At 38.1% G+C, this 6,649-nt stretch overlaps 1 pseudogene across 1 annotated transcript; it reads left to right on the forward strand.

Annotated features, from left to right (window-relative positions):
- The first annotated feature begins 4,424 nt into the window (after positions 1-4,424).
- Positions 4,425-5,933, forward strand: LOC105520766 (annotated as a pseudogene). Its single transcript, XR_001003183.1, has one exon. The product of XR_001003183.1 is annotated as a mitochondrial import inner membrane translocase subunit Tim17-B pseudogene (transcript).
- The last annotated feature ends 716 nt before the right edge of the window (positions 5,934-6,649 follow it).

A 6,649-nucleotide genomic window follows, 5' to 3' on the forward strand; every position in this document is an offset into this window, starting at 1 on the left:
TGTAGTAGTGAAGATTGTGCAAGATCTTGGGTTTATCTGATGAAAGTTGGTACTAGCAGCCAGCCATCAGTATATATTTCTACTCTTTGATTTGTGAGAGGGGCAGAGATCTTTAGTTACCTGTTCATTTGACAAATATTTACTGAATGCCTACTCTTTGTCAAGTACTGGGAAAAAGTGAACAAGACAGAACTGTTTCCTTCTTTCAAAGACCTTACAACACAATAAAGAAGACATGTAAACTGGATAATTTAACATTGCATACTATAAACTATGATGGGGCAGGGAAGAGTGCAAGCTATAAAACACATTTAAGTAGCATCTAATTCTGTCTTAAAGATTCATGGAAGTCTTCCTGGATAAATGGCTGCCAAAACTGATTCCTGAATGACTAGTAGAAATTAGGCAGTAATAGAGTTGAGAGAATGATACAGACAAATAACATATCCTGTACAAAGTAGAACAGGGGTTTCCAACCCATGTGTCATGGACTGGGTACCAGCACGTTGCCTTTTAGAAACTGGGCCACACGGCAGGGTGTGAGCAACAAGCCAGCAAAGCTTCATCTGTATTTGCAGCCATTCCCCATCGCTTGCATTACCACTTGAGTTCCTCCTCCTGTCAGATTAGCAGTGGCATTAGATTCTCATTGGAGCACAAACCCTATTGTGAACTCCGCATGTGAGGGATCTAGGTTGCATGCTCCTTATGAGAATCTCATGACTAATAATCTATAACTCTCTCCCATAATCCCCAGAAGAAACTGTCTAGTTGCAGGAAAACAAGCTGAGAGATCCCACTGACTCTACATTATGGTAAGTTTATAATTATTTCATTATATATTACAACATAATAATAATAGAAATAAAGTACACAATAAATGTAATGTGCTTGAATCATCCCAAAACCACTTGCCTCCCTTGGTCCATGGAAAAATTGTCTTCCAAGAAACTGGTCCCTGGTGCCAAAGGTTGGAGACCTCTGGTCTAGAAGACAGTAAGGCATGACACAGTGGAAGTAGTTCAGAATGGCTCAAATATACATACTAAAATTGGTTAGAAGATAAAAATGGTGAGATATTCAGTAACCAGATCCAGAAGATTAGAGGAATGATGTGGAGAGATTTGGTCCCTATGCTGAAGAAAAGATAGCTATTGAAACAGCAGTTATATGATCAGATTTCATATTTGAGGTCTATAACTGGCTGAAGGCTTGTGTGAGTGAATACAAGGGAGCCATCATATAAATATTTAAGAGGATAATGCAATAATCTGGTGAAAACATGGAGTTGAAAAATTTTACTCACACAAAACCCTGCACATTGATGTTTATAGCATCTTTATTTCTAATTGCCCAAATTTGAAGCAACCAAGGTGTCCTTTAGTAGGTGAATGGATAAATAAATGGTGGTACATGCAGACAATGGAATATTATTCGGTGCTAAAAATAAAGGAAGTATCAATTCATGAAAAGATATAGAGGAGGCTTAAATGTACATTATTGAGTAAAAGAAGCCAATTTGAAAATAATAATTACTGTAGGATTATGATTCTAATTATATGACATGCTAGAAAAGACAAAATTATGAATACAGTAAAAGAACAGTAGTTTCCAGGAGTGAGGAGGGAGAAATGAATGAATAGGTAGAGCACAGATTATTTTAGGGAATTAAACTCGTCTGTGTGATACTATAATGGCAGATACATGTCATTATACATTTCAAAAGACTTGTAGAATGTACATCAAGAATAGACACTAGGCCAGGTGTGTTGGCTCACTCCTGTAATCCCAGCACTTTGGGACGGCGAGATGGATGGATCATTTGAGGTCAGGAGTTCAAGACCAGCCTGGCCAATGTAGCGAAACCATGTCTCTACTAAAAACTACAAAAATCAGCCAGGTGTGGTTGCATGTGCCCATAGTCCCATCTGCTCAGGAGGCTGAGGCAGGAGAATCGCTTGAACCTGGAAGGCAGAGGTTGCCGTGAGCCCAGATCATGCCACTGCACTCTAGCCTGGGCAACAAAGTGAGACTGTCTCAAAAAACAAAAAAGAATAGACACTAGTGTAAACTATTGACTTTGAGTGATGATGATGCGTCAATATAGGTTCATTCATTGTAACAAAAATGTACACACTGGGATGTGGGGTGTCAATAGTGGGGGAGGCTGTGCATATGTGGGGATATATGGAACTCTCTGTACCATCTACTCAATTTTGTTGTAATTGTAAAAAGTTCTAAAATAGTCTATTTAAAAATTACTGTAGTTTGTACTAGGCAACTAATAGTTTTTATAAAGAAAATAAATACTTTTAAATCCATTTAAGAGAAAATATTTGGCAATTTGTTAATTGAGCTGAATAAAGAGAGAGAAGATTGTGGAAAAACACTCCACCTCTGACTTGAACTAGGGGCTGAGGGAAATGCTATTCACTGACAATAGGAACATAGAAGTAAAAACACACTTCGAGTAGAGATGATGCGTTAAGTTTTGATATATGATTTCATGGTTCATGAGACATTCAACTGAAGTAGGATTTTTAGCTAGAGCTCAGACACAACTGAGCTGGAGGTATATAGAGATTGTATAATCTGTAGACAGACACACTTGAAAACTTGGGTGGAGTCAAAATAAACTAAAACAGGGTCCTTAAAATATCAAAATTAAAGAAAATTTTACAAAAATATACAAAGTAGCCAGAAAGGTCAGAGAAAATCCATTTGTCGTATACCAGGATTCAGGATAAATTCATAATATTGCATAGTATGGATCAGGGATGAAGGAAAGTAACTTAGGTTGATAGAGAGAAAAGGCAAGTTTTCTCTGATCCTCCTGTTGTCTTAAAATATGAGTTTGGCTCCATTGGAAAATAAAAAAAAATATCTTGCTATTTTTTAAAGCAAAATAATAAAGCAGGAATGTGTAAGTGGGTTATGCCACGCTTTTTGACTTGGGATGCTAGCTTTTTACAGAATTTGTCTAGGAATACCAGCTCTCTCTCATCTAGAGACTTTGGGACCAATGGGAAGCTGACGTCTCCTTCTCTTAAGAAAGGAACTGACTGCTGCAATACAAAGCTGAGTGTGAAGGCGTTCCCTCCCATTGCCAAAAAAGAAAGCAGCCAATTCTCTATCCTCTGCCCAATTCTGCTGGCCCATTTTCTAGGAAACTCACAGTAACCACCTGAAGACATTTGCAGACAATTCTACTCTTGCACCATGAGACAGGTTCTCAAAAACAAAGGGAAGGGCATGTTAAAAAGGGGGAAGTGGTTAACATTGTTATATGCTGCTAAAAATTGAATTAAGAAAGTGCTGAAATGTGTATATTGGATGTAGCAACAGGAACTCTTTAGGGATCTTGGTGAGAATATTTTCAGTTGAATGATGGGGAAAGAAGCTAGATTGCAGTTGTTGGTGAGTATACCATTTCTTTCTTTTTGAAATAATTTCTTCACTTGTCTTCAGATATCACCTTTTATGATTTTACCCCTTCACAACCTCCTTTTCTGGATACTCACCTTTGCAATCCATTTATTTGGAGTTTCTCTGGTGCAATTATTGAAACTTCTGTCTATGCTCACTTATTTATCCAGTATTAAGAGGCAAAATACCATGTATAGATGGCTCCAGTGATGACCCAACAACTATCCTTTTTACATAAATAATAATAATATTTTAATGTAAATAATGGGCAATTCAAATTTAATATGTCCAAAAGCGAATTCCTACCTTTTCCACCCAAATCTCTTCCTCCAGCAAACTCTTCTCAATCTCAATTGATGTCAACTTAATCTTCCTAGGCGTTAAGACCAAAAATGTTGAAACCATCCCTGACTACTTTATTTGTTTTATACTCACATCTAATTTAGCAAGGAATCCTGCTGGAATACTTCAAAGTATTTTTACCACTAATGTCATCCCTAACCAGCTTGTTAAGTTTCTTACTTTATTTCTTACTCATTTTCAACTTTTGCTTTCTTTACTCTAGTCACACTGATGACTTCAATGTTTCTTGAACAAATAAGTGATATTCCCAGTTTAGGACTGTCGAAATAACATTTTCTTTTGTCTGGTATCATGCTAGGCAAAGTCACATAACTTGCTTCTTCATCTTATTCACCTGTTTGTTCAGATGTATATTCTTTATAAGGGCTATCATAACCACCCTATTTTAAATTACATCCTCCTGCATGGACATTTTTTATTTTATATACTCAGATTTAATTTTTCTTTTCTTTTTTTTAAATTTTTTTTTTGTGTGAGATGGAGTTTTGCTCTTGTTGCCCAGATTGGAGGTCAATGGCGCCATCTTGGCTCACCTCAACCTCCATCTCTCAGGTTCAAGCAATTCTCCTGCCTCAGCCTCCCGAGTAGCTGGGATTACAGGCATGCACCACCATGCCCGGCTAATTTTTGTACTTTCAGTAGAGACGGTGTTTCTCCATGTTCGTCAGGCTGGTCTCAAACTCCCAACCTCAGGTGATCCACTCGCCTCGGCCCTCAAAGTGCTGGGATTACAGGCGTGAGCCACTGCACCCTGCCTAATTTTTCTCTTCTGTATACATCAACCTCCCACATGCTATACTATTTATTTATATTATGATCTGGTTATCCTCATTAAAATGTAAGCTCCATGAGGAAAGGGCTTTAAAGTCAGTTTTGCTCGCTGCTATATCAACAATAGCTAGAAGAATGCCTAGCACATGCTTGTCTTTAAATATATAATTTCTCCATAAATGAATAAAATCATTACTGTCATGCATGATCTCATTAATACTCATTTAATATTCACAGAAAACTTAGAAAATTTTATGTTACATATTATGTAACCACAGAATTAGTGGTATCTTTTTCTAGACTGGATAAAAGTTTGGATTCATGTAGCAAGTACAGCAGGCAAAAAGTATGCATACAAATATCTGTATATATATCTATGCTATTTGTAATAATAAAATGTTAAACAGGAGAAGTATCTAAAAATTTCATCAGTAGATGATCTGTTAAATAAGTTTAGTAGCCCAAATACTTTATATAGAAAGTAAATTATTTTTTAACTTAATATGAACTAAGCATATTTTATCACTGTGTAAAAAAAATAGTTGTAACATAAAAAATACAATTGTGGGCATCCAGTGCCATGGAGGAGTACGCTTGGGAGCCTTGCCCATGGCGAACTGTGGATGATTGTGGTGGAGTCTTCACTGTGGGTGTCATCGGTGGTGGAGTCTTCCAGGCCATCAGGGGTTTCCGCAATGCCCCTGTTGGAATTCGGCACCAGTTGAGAGGTAGTGCCAACACTGTGAGGATCCAAGTCTCCCAGATTGGAGGTAGCTTTGCAGTGTTGGGGGGCCTGTTCTCCACCATCGACTGTGGCCTGGTACAGCTTCCGGGCAAGGAGGATCCCTGGAAATCTATCACCAGTGGAGTACTGATGGGGCTGTGCTGGCTGCCTGCAGTGGCCCACTGGCCATGGTGGCCTCAGCGATGATGGGGGACATCCTGTTGGCCCTCATTGAGGGCGTTGGCATCCTCCTCACTGGCTACACAGCCCAGCAGTTCCAAAATCCTCCCTCATTCCTGGAGGACCCCAGCCAACTGTCCCCTAAGGACGGCACCCAGGCCCCAGGCTATCCCATATATTAGTACCACTGAGGAAGCCACTGCCACCGTGGGAGCTGCTTCTCGGTTTTCTCCCCGAGAATCTACCTCAAAGGGAGGGTTGGCTCCCATTTAGCCCTGGAACCCTCCAGAGAGGGCTTCTACTCTGCTCCCTAGTTCCAGGATGGGGGTGGGGCTTCCCAGCTGCCCTGACAGATGGGTCCCCTTTTTCTCTCAGGGCACCCCAGCCCCACACTCCTATGTATTAAATTCTCACCCCAGATCCTTTGTGTGGCACTCTGATGTGTATTTAAAGCCCATTTTAAATGCCAAAAAAGTATGATTGCATTTGGAAAATACATACAACTCTGCACACAATATGTCTATATGTGTATGGATTCATGTTTACATGGAAAGGTGACTAAAAATTAGATAAAATTAACAATATTGAATATTTACCTCTAGAGTTTGAGGTCACTGTATTGAAAGGGAACTCTACTGGCATGTTTGATTATTTATATTTTACATTAAAACTCTTTCCTGTTTTGTAATAAAAAGTAGATAATAAAGAATATTTGGAATGACATAAAATAAAAGTTAAAATAAGAAAAGAGATGAGCAGTATTCAAACAGGAAACAAGGAACAATGAGAAAGAAAAATAAATAAAGTGAAACAAGGTAAATAAACCAAAACTATTTGCCAAGATGCAGGTTAAGTAGTTTCTTTTTGCAAATTCAAATCAATCATTTTGAGAGTGACTAGTCTACATATAGTTAATGAAATCTTTACATTACTTGATCTCAAATTTGTGTTTTCAACTCTTAAGAAAAATTTTATAAATTCTAAATGGAGTTATTTAAGAAATCTTTATATAGAGATCCCTAGTAACTGAAATTTTAACTGTTTGCTTTCAGAAAACAGCAAACCTTTGCCAGAATATCCAAGTAAAATGGGCAAAAAAATTAAATTTAGCAGAGTCATAAATCCAAGTGAGCTAGGACAAGAGATTTTTTTTTCCTGTAGCTGCTTGATGCAGACATGTGTCAC

The sequence above is a fragment of the Colobus angolensis genome, unplaced genomic scaffold (genome assembly GCF_000951035.1).
Source record: "Colobus angolensis palliatus isolate OR3802 unplaced genomic scaffold, Cang.pa_1.0 Scaffold11, whole genome shotgun sequence".
In the NCBI taxonomy this organism is placed as follows: domain Eukaryota; kingdom Metazoa; phylum Chordata; class Mammalia; order Primates; family Cercopithecidae; genus Colobus; species Colobus angolensis.